We start from the raw sequence: 16788 nt of genomic DNA on the forward strand, positions 1-16788 counted from the left end.
TTATGGCTAGACAGCCGATTTCCGCTGTCTAGCCATGGAACCTTGCAGCGCAGGAAGCGGCAGCTGGACAACATGTAGGATGTGTTGCACCCGCATTTCTGACTTCCCTGCCCTGACATACCCCCAGGAATGCCCCGTTTTTGCCACTACGCACTCCTCTTCTGAGCGCAGAGTGTGGGGCTGTTCTGTGCTGTCCATGAGGCAGCGTGAGAGGGTGTGGAGGTCGGTTCCAACCTATCCTGAGGCCATCTAGCTGCTGACTAGCAGCCATAGGATTGTGCCCTAAATTGAATGGGGCTTAATCTAAGGAAAGTATGCATAGGATGGCATCTTATTTTTAATCATTCATTTTAGGGTGCAATCCTATGCATGTTTAGACAGAAAAAAACCCTACAACTCCAGCATGCTAGGACTTTTTTCTGTCTAAATATGAAAAGGATTGAGCCCATAATTTCCACAAGGTATTTTTTAAATGTGTTCCTGGGACAAACCCTACTTTTGATATAGATTCACAGTGCCTCCTAGAGCATCTGGTCAGTTGGCACCTTGCTGGGGAACTTAAATAGTTTTATCTACCCTTATCTCACTTTTTTGTCCTCCAAAATATGAACAAAACCTTAATCCCTTTTATTGAATAGCCTGACTGGTTCCAACCACTTTGCACTTTTGTACTGGAAGTTACCCCCTTCATGGATCACTGCCTTGTTGTGGCAAAGGGGCTTGTGTAACTCAGGGAAGCCATAAACTATGCCGTGCAGGGCCACCCAAGATGGACAGGTCATGGCGGAGAGTTCTGACAAAATGTGGTCCACTAGAGAAGGAAATGGCAACCCACTCCAGTATTCTTGCCAAGAAAACCCCATGGAACGTATCACAAGGCTAAAAGAGATGACGCCGGAAGATGAGCCCCTCAGGTCGGAAGGTGTCCAATATACTACTGGGGAAGAGCAGAGGGTATTTTCAAGTAGCGCCAGAAAGGGTGAAGCGGCTGGGCCAAAGCCGAAAGGACACTCAGCTGTGGATGTGTCTGGTGGTGAAAAGAAAGTCCGATGCTATAAAGAACAATATTGTTGAAGAACCTGGAATGTAAGGTCAATGAATCAAGGTAAGCTGGAGGTGGTCAAACAGGAGATGGCAAGATTGAACATTGACATCTTGGGAATAAGCAAACTAAAATGGACAGGCAAGGGCGAATTTAATTCAGGTGACCATTATATCTACTACTGTGGGCAAGAATCCCTTAGAAGAAATGGAGTAGCACTCATAGTCAACAAAAGGGTGGGAAAAGCAGTACTGGGGTACAATCTCAAAAACGACAGAATGATCTCAGTACGAATCCAAGGCAAACCATTCAACTTCACAGTAATTCAAGTCTATGCCCCAACCACTGATGCCGAAGAAGCTGAGGTTGATCGGTTCTATGAAGACCTCCAACACCTTCTAGAACTAACACCAAAAAAAGATGTCGTCTTCATCATAGGGGATTGGAATGCTAAACTAGGAAGTCAAGAAATCACCGGGCTAACAGGCAAGCATGGCCTTGGTGTACAAAATGAAGCAGGACAAAGGCTAATAGAGTTTTGCCAAGAGAACACGCTGATCATAGCAAACACTCTTTTCCAACAGCACAAGAGGCGACTCTACACGTGGACATCACCAGATGGTCAATATCGAAATCAGATTGATTATGTCCTTTGCAGCCAAAGATGGAGAAGCTCTAGACAGTCAGTAAAAACAAGACCTGGAGCTGACTGTGGCTCAGATCATGAGCTTCTTATTGCAAAATTTCGGCTTAAATGGAAGAACGTAGGGAAAACCACTAAACCATTCAGGTATGACCTAAATCATATCCCTTATGAATATACAGTGGAGGTGAGGAACAGATTTAAGGGATTAGACCTGATAGACAGAGTGCCGGAGGAACTATGGACGGAGGTCCGTAACATTGTTCAGGAGGCAGCAACTCAATCCATCCCAAAGAAAAAGAAATGCGAGAATGCAAAGTGGCTGTCTGATGAGGCTTTACAGGTAGCTGAGGAAAGAAGGGAAGCGAAAAGCAAGGGAGAAAGGGGAAGATATACCCAACTGAATGCAGATTTCCAGAGAATAGCAAGGAGAGACAAGAAGGCCTTCTTAAATGAACAATGCAAAGAAATCGAAGAAAACAACAGAATGGGAAAGACTAGAGATCTCTTCAAGAAAATCGGAGATCTCAAGGGAACGTTTTGTGCAAAGACGGGCATGATAAAGGACAAAGAAGGCAGGGACCTAACAGAAGCAGATGAGATTAAGAAGAGGTGGAAAGAATACACAGAAGAACTATACAGGAAAGATCTGAATGTCCCTGCTAGCCATGATAGTGCGCTCACTGAACTTGAGCCGGACATCCTAGAGAATGAAGTCAAGTGGGCCTTAGGAAGCATTACTAACAACAAAGCTAGTGGAGATGACAGTATTCCAGCTGAGCTATTTAAGATCCTAAAGGATGATGCTGTTAAAGTGCTGCACTCAATATACCAACAAATTTGGAACACTCAACAATGGCCACAAGACTGGAAAAGGTCAGTTTACATTCCAGGTCCAAAGAAGGGCAATGCCGAAGAGTGTTCAAACTACCACACAATTGCGCTCATTTCACATGCCAGCAAGGTTATGCTCCAAATCCTACAAGCTAGGCTTCAGCAGTATGTGAACCGAGAACTACTGGAAGTACAAGCTGGGTTCCGAAGAGGCAGAGGAACTAGAGATCAAATCGCCAACATTCGCTGGATCATGGAGAAAGCAAGAGAATTCCAGAAAAACTTCTATTTCTGCTTCATTGACTACGCTAAAGCCTTTGATTGTGTGAATCACAACAAACTGTGGCAAATTCTTAAAGAGATGGGAGTACCAGAACACCTTACCTGTCTCCTGAGAAACGTGTATGAGGGTCAAGAAGCAACAGTAAGAACCAGACATGGAACCACCGATTGGTTCAAAATTGGGAAAGGAGTATGACAAGGCTGTATATTGTCGCCCTGCTTATATAATTTATTTGCAGAGTACATCATGAGAAATGCCGGGTTGGATTAATCATAGGTTGGAATTAAGATTGCTGGGAGAATTATCAACAACCTCAGATACGCAGACGATACCACCCTAATGGCAGAAAGCGAAGAGGATCTAAAGAGCCTCTTGTTGAGGGTGAAAGTGGAGAGTGCAAAAGCTGGTTTGAAACTCAACATTAAAAAAACTAAAATCATGGCATCTGGCCCCATCACTTCCTGGCATATAGAAGGGGAAGAAATGGAAGCAGTGACAGATTTTACTTTCTTGGGCTCCAAGATCACCGCAGACGGTGACTGTAGCCATGAAATTAAAAGACGCTTGCTCCTTGGGAGGAAAGCTATGGCAAACCTAGACAGCATAGTAAGAAGCAGAGACATCACCTTGCCGACAAAGGTCCGTCTAATCAAAGCTATGGTTTTCCCAGTGGCAACGTATGGCTGTGAGAGCTGGACTATAAGGAAGGCTGAGCACCGAAGAATCTGTGGTTCTGGAGAAGACTCTTGCGAGTCCCCTGGACTGCAAGGAGGTCAAATCAGTCCATCCTAAAGGAAATCAACCCAGAGTGCTCATTGGAAGGACAGATGCTGAAGCTCAAATATTTTGGCCACCTAATGCGAAGAGAAAACTCTCTGGAAAAGACCCTGATGCTGGGAAAGATTAAGGCAAAAGGAGAAGGGGATGGTAGAGGATGAGATGGCTAGATAGCATCACGGATGCAATGAATATGGACTTGAGCACACTCCGGGAGAGAGCGCAGGACAGGAAGGCCTGGCGTGCTATGGTCCATGGGGTCACGAAGAGTCGGACACGACTGAACAACTGCAAGTTACAGTTGTTAAGAAGGTGGGTCCAGCCAGCAAATTTTCTGATTTGCTGCCTATACCACTGACATCAGAAATGGAGGCTATTGTGTTATTGGACAATAACACCAGTCTCTGCTAAGGGGTTGGCTTTTACTGAGAGGAAATCCCCATAAAAAGATCCCCTAAGTCCTTGTACAGCTTTCCTATATACCATCTAATTGGAAGCCAGATGCTCTCTCATTCAGACCATCGTCTCTGCAATAAAGTCAGCCTAGGCTTTGGGACCCAAGGATCTACTCAAGTAGGTAATGTGACGAGACAAGCTAGACTGACTTTTTGTATGGAATTCCATGTATGTATGTGTCTGTGACAGTTGCTTTCCCTCATTTTTCCTCCTTATTTCTCTCTTTTCCTAAATAAAATCCTTTGTATATTTGGACATTTGGCTGTGTTGTTTTAAAAAGGGATTTATCACTGAACTCTTCCCCACCTGAAAGACTGCATGGTTACATGGTGCATCCTGTGGAGAATGTGGATAGGGAGACTTTTTTTTCTCCCTCTGTCATAATACTAGAACCTGGAGTCATCCCATGAAGCTGATTGGTGGACAGATAAAAGGAAGATTTAGGACAGATAAAAGGAAGGACTTCTTCACACAGCTAAACTTTGGAATTTGCTACCACAAGTTTAGCAACACAACACAGTTAAACTTTGGAATTTGCTACCACAAGATGTGGTGATGGCCACCAATTTGGATGGCTTTAAAACAGGGTTAGATAAATATCTGCCTAAGTCTATCAACAGCTACTAGTCCTGATGGCTATGTGCTACCTCCAGTACCAGAGGCAGTCTGCCTGTGTAACCAGTTGCCGGGGAACATGGGCAGGAGGGTGCTATTGCACTTGTGTCCTGCTTGTGGGTTCCCAGTCAACAGCTGGTGGACCACTGTGTGAACAGAATGCTGGTCTAGATGGCCCCTTGGTCTGATCCAACATGGCGCTTCTTATGTTCTTACAAAGCTACCCCTTGTGTTTTAAGATTTTTTAAAGGGTTTGGGGAGGTTCTCTGTCCCTGGGCTTTGGGAAGGAAAAAGCCCAGAGCACCTTTCTTTTTTTCCTAGGTCTGGGCTGAAGGGAGGGGTCCTTGGTAATAGGGCTCAGAAATGCCCCAAGCAGCTGGTCAGACTTAGGTGTGTCAGGGGTTCATCCTGACTGGTGGCAGTCTATCAGAAATTATTTTCCTAGGGAACCCATGTAAAGAAGGGGTCCACAAAGAAGAAAAGTCCCCCCCCCCCGCCCCGATCTCGTAACAGGGCCACAATGGATTGGAGCCTTCCCCTGGAAGATGATCACCGAGACAGTTCTAGGCGGGGGGGGGGGGGAAGGGTGCCGGAGAGGCGAAGGGAAGCATCCTCTCCGGGGATCCTCAGGTTGCAGGCTGGCCCCGCCTTCTGTCCTCTTTCCCCACCCTCCTAAACACGAGGATGAAGTGATCTCGCGCTCCGCATTCCATTCGTCAGCTCTATTCCCACTTTTTCTTTGCCGCTGTCGTTCGATCGGCTCAGGGCTCGTCTGTGTCGGCTCCAGGAATCGAACTGCTAGGCGCTCGACTAGGCAACCCTGGCCTTGGTAGTAACACGGAGCGGCAGCGGCGCTAGAAGCTGCAGTGGGAGACGAAGGCGGGGGACGATCGCCGTCGGGGTTGGGTTGTTCCCCCCCTCCCCCGAACTAGGCCCCGACCCATTCGGTACCCGCCGCCCCACACCGCTCCGGTCCTTTCCGGGTCCCGAGTGAGCCCGGCCTTGGTCACTCCCTGCCCAGGTAGGCTCCGGGCCTAGAGGCGCTGGGCCTGGTTCTTCACTGGGGGTTGCCGGGTCCTCTCGAGCCGGCGGGAAGAGGCGTTAGCGGCGGCGACCCTAACCGGGTAGGGGCGGCCAGCAGGGGAGCCCGTGCCGAAGGGCGAGCCGTGTGGGCTAGGAGTAAGTAGGGCCTGGCCGGCGTCGGGTTCCTCCATCCCTCCCGCGAACTTCGAGCGCCCCGTCCTTCTCCCGAGGAGGCTCCGCGATTGTTGCCGCATCGGCCTCCCTTGCTCGGAGAGCCGGGTTGCCACGATCTCGCTATCACCGGCTTTCCTTCCAGGGACCCTCGCAGCGAGAATCCCAGGCCCACCCAGTCGTGTTTCCGGGGCCGCCTGAGTAGGAGGCCTCTAGAGAGGCAGAGATGGTTTGCTTCTGCTGCCTCTGCCAGCGTAATTCGATTTTTGAAAAGCTTTTCCTGTTTTCTCTTCCTCTTAGCACACGTAAACACTCTCCCACCATTTCTCCTCCCACGCCCCCATTCTCTCTCTCTCTCTTCTCATGTTTCCTTTTCTCTCTTCAGAGGCAGGGCTGAAATGCCAATTCTATGGTCCAAAATATAGTTTCATTGCAATCCTAGGTATGTTTATCTGGGAGTCAACTCCATTGAACACAGCGAGACTTACTTCTGAGTAAACATGCATGGGGTTGGACTGTTAGAGGCATCTTTACAGGGGGAATGTTGGTTATTGCGATTGCCACAAATGACATGTGAGAATAAGGCTGCAATCCTATGCATGTTTTCGTTGGAGTAAGCCCCGCTGAGTGCATTGAGTTACTTCTGAGCAAATTTGCTGAAGATTGCCCTGTAAATCAGGTATTTGCCCTTCGGGGTGTGCATGTATTCGTGTTGGTCAGTATAGAATGAATGCAAGGAAAAGCCCTAGCTAACATGGTGAGTTACAATTGCATGTGTGCACATGCACACAACAGAAACAAACAAACAAGAAACATTAAAGTCTCTGTGTTTTCCTTTTAGTCCAACTTTAAAATCTGAATTTCTTTTAGTTATTACAAAGTACGATCTAAACTGGCATGTTCTGACATAGAAGTAGGAAAACAAGGTATGTTTTGCTGTGCAATCTAGATACTCTTAAAATATGCACTTCTTGGTTGTTTTTTTCCAGGCCATCATTTCATTGTGCAGTACATGTGAAAGTATCAGTGGTTGAAGGGATCCAACTACTGTACACCAGCTGGTGCATCTGTTACAGAAAAAGAGTATTTTACCTGGAAAGAACTTTAGTGTTTCCGTTTTATAAAGATGCAGCTTCACTCCACCAGTTATTAAGTCTAATCATACAGTTAGTGTTGTGTGGAAGAAGGCTATGTGAACGTTATGGATTGGATCTATATTTAGGCTGGATCAACTGCAGGGGGAGAAGGGGAATTCCCTGCCTCCTTCCCACAGCAGCCCCTCCAGCCCCCAGGGAAAGGCTACACAGGAGACCCTGCTGAATGGAGTGAGCTGTGGTGTGGGGGGAAGGGCAGAAGTACCTTCTGTGAGCAGAAGGCAGATCCTGCATACACTCTTACCTGTACCTATTGTTTAGTATCATAGGAATGACCCTTTGCCCTGTATTGAAGCTTTACTTAGACCTTCAAATAACAACACTGATCACCAGCAAGCTTAGCTTTTGCCTCTGTAGCAACATTTCTGTCACTTTGTAGGCATTTTCATTTTTGGTCTTTTAGTTTAGTCTTGAAGGTGCATTTTAATTCCTCTCCAGCACGTGATGCACTGATTCTATAAACAATTAAAAAGCACTGTAAATTTCACTTCACTGTTTGGAATATTACACATGCAATTAATAGAATACCATTTAGGGCACACAAGACATTACCTCCCTCCCCACCATAAAGCAAGGTACCTTCCCCTATCTGTAGCATATGCCAACCTGTGGGGGTTCGATGTAACATTATGAGACACCTGCTAGGATCATGCAGAGGGGAATGTGGTTGAGGGACACTTTGCAGGATCATATGAATAAGCCCTCTGTTTGTTCTTGGGCACCATATGATAAAATATGTTTTGGGGAGCTGTGTGTAATTATTAAAGGGAAGTATAGTTTGTGATATTTTCTTTTTGGTAAACCATTAAAAATGCTCTGAAGAATTTTCTTAAAATCCCATTCTGGGCATCTTTCTTTAGGTGGCATGGCAAGAATGGGTCTGACTCAAATGTGATGAGGGTTCTGAGCCATGCATTCAATTTTCTGCATGTGGAAGAAGGTATATAGTTGTCCTGAGAACTCAGTGAGTTTCCTCATATTTCTTAGAACTCTACCTAATCTAATCTTTCACACCACAATTGGATATAGTTTTTCCTTTCCCTGTCACTGGAAAAGGTGTTAACTTGACGTGGGTCTGTACAGTGGTACAGTGTGTGCGCTCTACCATGAAATTTGCATATCATACTGAGCAGCATTTGTTGTGCTTGATCAAAATTTTTCAAAGAATATGGGACTATTCAGCATGTATTTGGAAGGGAGAGCATGGTGATGAGGAATAAGTGGGTGGTAGGGACAAAGGACATGCAGCAGATCATTTGGAGAAGGGATAAAGAGCTAAGTAAAACACTGAAGTTCTACTCAGCCCTCTGTCTCCCTTTGCATTGTAAGGCTGCATTGAAGTAGATATAATTTTAGATAAGCTAGCTGTCTGAAATTACTGAAATTCAAATGTAACTTCTACTCTGTTTCTCCATATGTGTGGAGCTATGCAAAACGACAATAAAGCTTATGTAAGTTATGAAGCTGTTTAATAGCACAACCTTATACATGTCTACTCAGAAGGAAGTCCCACTGAGTTCACTGAGGCTTACTCCCAAGAAAGTGGTCATAAGATTGTAGTGTTAAATTTGCGCCCGCCCCCTTAAGGACACATGCTTCTGGGGGAAGGACAGATGAGTATATATGTTACTAAACATCCCCAATTTTGTGCCTCTGCATTTAGGTGCAGTATTTGAGATCTCACTAGTTCAAGCTCATGCCCTACGGCAGGATATGCTGCAAATAATATCTGACAGATACCTGTGCATTGTGTTCTTTCCTGCAAATCTAAGGAAGTAAATTCCACAAATGCTTGCAGCTTATATCAACTGTTTCTTGTCTTAGAGAAGTAAATATTAGTTACTTTTACTGCTGTCTTGAGGCTTATTAAATATTTGAATACTGGCAGTATATTGTCCTTTTCTCTGTCTTTAACAGGCTGGCCCCTTCAACCTGTTCTAATAGAATTTGCCTTCTAGGCTGTTTATTATCTTTTTAGTTTTTTTCTGAATCCTATTCTGCTTACCAACATCCTTCTTTAACTGAGGTGGCCAGGTAAACAAAGCACTCTGAAAGGAATCTCTCTGCTCATCATTGGTTAGGTACAGAAACAACAACTTCTTGAGCTTTGGAAACAGTGCTTCTGCAGATATAGTTTAGATGATGGAATTGGGGTTTTTGACCTGCATGATTGCACTGTTGGCTCATTTCATTTGTTAATTTTTTTTCTCAGAAGTGTTGTTGCCTAGCCAGTCATTCTTGCTTATTTTTGTGTTTGAAGGGTTTTATGTATGCATAACATTTACATTTGTCCGTGTTGAATGGCACTTTGTTACTATCTAATCAGTTCTCCATTTTGATAACATCTAGATTTTTTTAATCTTAGCCTCTCAAGTATTTGCCATTATCCCAGTTATGTATCATTTGCAGATCTGATAAAACGTATAGCAAACTATTTAATCCAAGTTTTAAAATTGTCATTTTGTGAACTTACTACTGTCATCACTGAAATTGCTCGATGTACCATAAAACATACAAATTCCCCTAAACCAGGGGTAGGCATCTGGTGGCTCATAGGAATTGTAGTCAGCCTATCTGGAGAGCACATCAGCATGGCCCTGGTAAGGGATTATGGGAGCTGTAGTCCAAAGCATCTGGAAGGTGCCAGGTTGCCTACCCCTGCTCTGAACAATAGTACGAAGGAGCAGTCAGCAAGAACTAGCAGATTAAGGGCTACATTCAGTGTCACACTGGTGGACGTCTATTTTTGCAATAGACTTTTCCTGTCTTCTCCTCCCCCCTGCACCCACAAAATCTGTTCCATAGGGACTCCTAAAACTCCAGGGCATTTTGGGGAGTGGGAGTGGGCTGCAGGGAGTAGGGGGGATCTGTTCCACTGGCAAATGCCATTCTGTCAGTGAACTGACAATTATATTTCACCCTAAATATTTTAGGCCTAAAAACTGATAGAAGTACTGGATGAATGAGGGAACTGAGAGGCTGAATATTGGGGAAACTACTTATTTTAAAAGCTGTGAAACTTTTTGCAATAGACATTGCCATTTCTTTTTTGTAAAGGGAGATGGAAATAGAAATGCATTCTAATCCAGTAAAAAGAAATCCTTATCTGTACAAGTTAGTATGTGAAAGTTAGAAGACATAAATCTTACAGCTGGTGGTTGAGCTGGCCTTCTAAGGGTATCTGGGTGATAAATGCGTATTGAGTTTTCTTTAAGGTTGAAGTCCTGGAGGAAGCGCCTCTGAATTAAGTTGGGCTTCTATGTAAAAATAGAAGTCCTCTGTTTTTATTAGTGTTAGTGTTTGGGGGTTTCTCAAAAAATTGCCTATGCAAATTAGTTTGGATAAAGTACTTACATCAGACCATTTTCAGTTTGCATTGAAAATACTCTGATGCCCTAATTTAGTATGTCTATTTTAATTTTATTTAGTAAATAACAAAGCTAAAAAAAATACCTCATGTTTTTGGCCCCAATTTTGGCCCAAAATATTTGAGGGGAAAAATTAAAGTATGCTTGATGTGATTTAGGGTGCAATTATATCAGGATAGTCAGCCGTCTTTGAACTCGGGGGCGGTGGACTATCCAATGCAGGGGCAGGCAGAGCACAGAGGGGATCCTCTCCTCTGTGCTCTGGCTGCCCTGCTTTTGTAGCTAGGCAGCCAATTTTGGCTGTCTAGCTGGGGATGTCAGAGTTGCGGGGGGGAGGCCAGACAGCGTATAGGAAGTGTCGTAATGATGCTTGCATGGCCCCAACCCAGCTTCCGGGAACGCCCCTTTTTGCCCACTCCGTGCTGCAGTTATGTGCATGGAGAGAGGGAAGAACCATGCTGCCTACAAGGAGGCAGGGGAGGGGGCAAGGAGCGCCGTTTCTGTGAACTGAGCTTGGAGCCCTGGCTCTGAGCTCAGTTCCCAGAAACAGAAAAATCCTATGGCAGTCCAGACACTGTCTAGCAGCCATAGGATCGCTCTCTTAAATGTTATGTAGATTTTTTAACTGGAATAATTGTAAAAAAAATTAAAGATAATGGGTAGTATCCAGCGGGGCTGCTGTGCTCCCGCTGATTGTGTTACACAAGCGGGGCTGACAGTTTGCGCAATAGGGACTTAGCAGTTCCAAAAGTAGCCCTGGAAACACTCGTTTCTGGATTGAGACAGGTCAGCCGAGCTCCCTTCTGCGAATGTTTCATCTAATTTCTGGTTGCTTTTAGATCTCCCCATTGCATTATTAGTCGGTTCTGCTGGCGCACGGGCACAATAGGATACCGCCCATTAGTATGTATTTCCCTTACATTTTTTACATTTAAGGGGAAAAAACCAAAGATACTGAAAACTGACACACTAGTAAATTGTAGCAACCCAAAGAACTATGCATAATATGCTGACAACCACTCATCTATACCTTTTAAACTGCCAGGCTTGCCTAATATTGTATTTGCAATTGGCATTCATTCATTGTTACTAGTGAATGTATGACATTAAAAATTTTCCATGGAGAAATAAAGCACTGGAATTTTTTTCCAGAAAAATTTCTACCCCGCGTCACTGGTTTTTGTGAGCTGAATATTGGGTGCTAAATATTGTGTTCTGTCTAAACATGCATAGGGTTGCACCCTAAAGTGCTCTTGCTTATGAGAAGACCCTTTTGCAGAGGTGGCAGTCTTGTGAAGCGCCATATTTCAAGTCTTTCAGTACTCTAGTCCCTTAGAACATGTTACATTGCTCGGAAACTTGTGTAATATATAGCTTTCACCAGCTCTGTCTCAGAATGTTGTTTCTGATTTCACAAGTTCTAGTCTGCTGTATTGCCTTAGTTTGTTTCAGCGAAGGGCTATTAAAGAAAAACTTGCTTACAGAATTATCTTTTCATGACCCCCTTACCTGTCAGATTTGTCATTGCAAAGCATCTTTTCTTTCCTTACATCGTTTTTTTCCCTTCATGTCTCTTTTTAGATTGTCATTCAGAAATGCACTAGTTCTAAACCTGGCCAAGTTGTGTCATCTCTGAATCAGTCTTTCCTTTGATCAGGTAAGAAAATCCTTCCAACTATCTCAGAACTATTCTTGTTCTTTGTTTTTTTTTGAATGTGTGAAGTTGAGTTGTAAACAACTGGACAAATCTAATCAATGAACATTCAGTTAGTAGGAGCTTCTGGTATAGGTGGTAAGTTTCTCCTTTGAGAATATGAACTGACTTTGTGTTGTATCAGTACATTATTGGCTGTAGATGTTTTTGATATCTAAAGTTCCGTAACTGTCTTTTTCACCCATATGTTTAATGTTCAAGAAATTTTACAATCTAGATATGGCACTGTGTCTGGAAGACTCATATGAGAAAGCAAATTGAGTTTTTGGATTCTCCTAATATCAGATTCTAAAACCACCGTGCCTTTTCAAACTCATGAGGTTAGAAGTATGCAAAACATAAGTCACTTTAACTAAACTAAAATGGGGCTTGCTTGGTGAGAATGTTAAGTTTGAACTGAGTTCTACCATGTATACCTGTATTTGAGATCTCTCTCTGACTCTACAATCACTTTCCCCTTTTCTATCCACAAAGGAGATTGTAGGGTCAGGCAAATCAATATGGTATGGCCTATCTCAGTTTACTGTACCTTTCACAGGAAAGGTAATCGTGGGGAGGCTGTGCAGGAGCTTGAACAGGCATGCATGTAGACCAGCCTTCCCCAACCTGATATCCTTCAGATGTGTTTGACTACAACTCCCATGATCCCATAGACACCATAGCTGAATATAGGATGATGGGAATTGTAGTCCAATACATCTGGAGGGCACCAGGTTGGGGAAGGATAATGTTGACACATGCTGGGATCCACTGTTTGTTTTTTGTCTTGTGCAGCCCATTTAACAGATGTACTGGTGAGAAAATTAAATGCTGATTGAATAGTTGGTCTCTCCCATCATGCTTCAGGCACTCTCCATCTTAGAAAAAAGAGAGTTTTAAATGCTGTATGTACATGTATTCAATGTAATGTATATTTGAGAGTTGTCCCCCCGGCATTTTAAAGCAGATTTTTTTAACGTTGGAAACTGCTTTGGTGAGGAGGGGAAAGGCCTCACCAGTTCCTAGTAATTCAGCACTGTGCACAGCCAGCTTCTGCAGAACTATGCAGAAGAACAGTTTCTCCTGAGTCTGATCCAGGAGGTGAAGATTGCATGTTGGATCAAAATGTGGAGAGTGTGTTTCCACAGCTGGAACATCTGGGCACACCTTGAGACTAGCTTCTGCTGTTACAACATTGGCTTTCTTTCAGTAAAAGTGGACTGACAAGGCCTGTGCTTAGCTGATGAGAAAGGAGTGGACTGATCGTGCTTCCCAGTTGGCTAAGAATTTATTCCTCAAAGAAAAATGCCAAACACGGCAGGGAGGTTGCTGTGCTCCAGCTTGTGCTATAGAAGCCTTGGGAAAAGCACGTTTCTGTTCATGTGTAGCAATATGTGTAGCAATTTGACCCTTGTCAAAAGTTGAGGCGTTGGCAAAGAATGGTTCTGGAGAGAACTTCCAGTATTAACATCATTGCGCTCCCAGTAGGTCAGGGGCTTTGCGGGGTGTAGCATGTGGGTTCTTTGAGAGAGCTAGCTGCAAGGAATCTGCTTTTGAGCATTTTATTTATAGCATCTGCTTCAAATATTGAAGCAGTGTACACAATTCAAAATGTACAACAATCAAACATTAAAACCCAGTCAGTATAACCAAGACATGTAAAAACAGCTGTCAACAGTCAAATAGTTCAATAATAGATATGCAGCTTTTATTAATTCATCAACAGCACTTCCTGAAATAATGATACTTTCACCTGCCTGATGATTACTCAATTATCAGAGTGGGGGCCAGGCTGTTGGAACTGTATTCCCTAGAGTGGGTGCTGTGAGGGAGAAGGCCTGGCTCCCTGCCCTTGCATCACAGCTGTGTGAAAGAAGGGACATGGGGCAGGGCATGCCCAGCAGGTTGGGAAAGTACGGATGGAGAGGTATATATAGAAGGAGGCACCTTCACAGGTATGTGGGATTCAGACCTTCTACTGCTTTAAAGGTCAGTACCAGCACTTTAAATTGGGCCTGGAAACAAATAGGCAGTTAATGTAGCTGATGCACAACAAACATAATATGTTTTTTATGCTGTGTGCCTGTCACAAGGCGAGCTGTCAAATCCTGCACCAGCTGCAGCTTCCAAAGAGTATGCAGAGGCAACCCCATGTAGAGTGCATGGCAGTAATCCAAATGGGAAGTTACTAAGACAAGGATGACTGAGGCCTCATCCCTGTCCAAGAGAAGCAGCCATAGCTACTGCAAAAATTACAAATATAGTACATTTGGGGAAAGTAATTCACATTATCTGTCTCTCACATATGATTTGTATTGTTTCCCCTCTTCAGCACTCCAGTTATCTGCCATTTTGCTCCCCATTCTTGGTGCTATGAACTTTTTTTTAAAAATGTGATTTCTCTTACCTTTTGAGCCAGAAGAATCCCTGACTTAGTTTATATACAGTAATGGAATATAATTACACTAGGGCTGCTTCGATCCCCTCCAACATGTGCTGTTCTCCAAGCAATACTACATATCCCTCCAAAGCCCCAGTTCTCATTAAGTCATTGTCACCGTTTATCCTATCTTACTCCCATGATTGACTGGTCCACTGATTGGTTATGCAGTCCTTACTCCACCCCCCACCCTGACTGCAGGTCTTGTTGTGGTCCAAGGGCAGAAAGGAAGGAACCGGGCGCAACAGGTGTGCCTCGGGCAAGCTGCTGAGCAATAGTAGTTGGGTTCTGTAATACTTCACAGTATGCTTTTAAATTTGCATCATCTTCACCCTTCGTTAGGTATTTTTATTTATATAGCGCCATCAATGTACATTTCAGTGTTCCAACATGTTTGCCAGTGCTGTTGATTATTGATAAGACTAGTGCAGTTTTTTGACAAAACAAACCTCACTTTATTTTTTTGAGAATTGATTCTTCATAGCTGCGTTCTGCTCACTATCTCTTGAAACATTTGGTGTTCAAATTCTTGTTCTGCTCTCTTAGGAGTAAAACCCAAACATAGAGGACTCTTAAAATGTGTGCTGTTTCTCTCATCTGTACATTCCTTACATTGGCTAATGCAGTTGATTACACAACGTCATAAGTCTTTGAGGAGAGCAACAAAGCAAATGCTGTAGCAGTCAGTGTGAAACTATTAATGCTTGTTTTGGCTGTTGATGGCTTGTCCTAATACTGGATCTTAAAATGTGGGGTTATTGCTTTAAATTTACAGGTGAACTTTATTTAATGATACAGTTAAGGTCAAAAGGTTTATTCTGATAAGTGAATTCTGCTATGCATGGCGAGCAAAGAAATGTTTTTTGGAATTCCATAGTTATTGTTTCCAGTCTTCCAAATATGAGAAGGGATTTTTGCTTATTCTTGTAATGTAGCAACTTATTCCATTTTGTTTAGAAATGGGGAAGTTGTGTCTGTTTCACAGATTGCTCTTACCAGTTCCCTGGATGTGGCTTTCAGTAAAAATAAAATAAAAACATCAACAGCCTTCAAGTAGGTATTTGGCAATTTGTGAAGCAGCTTTTGAGTTTTGTGGTGTGGATTTATTGGATATTGTAAATGCTATCTGGAGAGCACAGAACATAGTATTCTGGGTGTAATATTTATTGTCTTGTTAAGTAATTCTTGTTCCATTTTTTAAGCTTTCTTTAGACCCATTTTTATAGCTCGTGTGTATCATATTCTGTCCAGTGCCTTAAATTTATCCTTTTGTAAACTGCTATTTTAGCTTGAATCTGATACTGATTGTGTAATGTAATCTGAGCTGTGAATGTATAATGAGACAGATGCAGTGCACTCCTAAGAATGTTTACACAGAAGTAAGTTCCTTTAAGCTCAAGAAGTCTTACTTCCTGGTAAGTGTGCTTAAGATTGCAACCCAAGACAATGTTATGTTTAGTTACTACTCTTGAGGTCTTATTTCTGTTGTTCAGAGTTCATGTTGGCCTTTGCTCTTTCTGCTTTGAACAATCTGTGGATGACATGCATCAAATTGAGTAGAAAGGCTTAGGGTTAAAGTTCTGAAGTCTATCAATATAAGAGGCTTTGGATTTGACAAATGCTACTCCAAAAGATGACGGACTTGACCTTGGGGGAGCTGGGGGTGGCGACTGCCGACAGGAAGCTCTGGTGTGGGCTGGTCCATGAAGTCAGGAAGAGCCGGAAGCGACTGAATGAATAAACAACAACTCCAAAAGATGCTAAGATAATTTCTTGTCAAGTGTGTTTCTTATAGAGGATTTTGTGTACATTTTGACTCCTAAAACTTGTTGCTATGTATGATTATTATTCCTTGCATACTCTATGATATTCTCAATTTAGAGTGATACTGATTTTCTCTTTCCTACATAAAGGCTAAATATTTGTTCATTAAACAAATGTGTGTCTATTGGGTCAGTAGAACATCAAGAGCATTGCTGTTTACTAATCCTGGCTTTTACATAACAATGCCTAGTCAGCATTGATGAATAGAAATGGCTCCCAGGCAACTTTGTTGCAAAGAGCTCTGCTATTTATATATTTTCAGCACCTTTCAAAACACAGTGAATTAAGATAACCTTTACAAACAAATGTAGTGTCATGTATAAAAGCAGCTCCTGTGGCAATGGTTGGAAAACACTTTAGATGATGGACTGGATCCTGAACCTTCATTCCGCCAGCAGAAAGATAGTGCTTGTGGAATGGGACTTCCCCATTCTTTCCTCCCCCCACATTCCGTGCCTGCCCAAC

General features: G+C 43.3%; 1 protein-coding gene across 2 annotated transcripts in view; it reads left to right on the top strand.

Annotated features, from left to right (window-relative positions):
* The first annotated feature begins 5466 nt into the window (after positions 1-5466).
* The window catches only part of AMBRA1 (autophagy and beclin 1 regulator 1), a 223597-nt gene continuing 212275 nt past the window's right edge, over positions 5467-16788 (top strand). Inside the window, exons 1-2 of one of the 2 annotated variants that reach the window (XM_084850244.1) lie at positions 5467-5671; positions 11948-12023. The gene's annotated coding sequence lies outside the window, so the exon portion shown is untranslated. The remainder of the gene's footprint in view (positions 5672-11947; positions 12024-16788) is intronic. The other variant, XM_084850255.1, reaches the window with a different exon arrangement.

Source organism: Heloderma suspectum, chromosome 1 (genome assembly GCF_057233095.1).
Source record: "Heloderma suspectum isolate Gila_16-S chromosome 1, 16-S_ref, whole genome shotgun sequence".
Taxonomy (NCBI): domain Eukaryota; kingdom Metazoa; phylum Chordata; class Lepidosauria; order Squamata; family Helodermatidae; genus Heloderma; species Heloderma suspectum.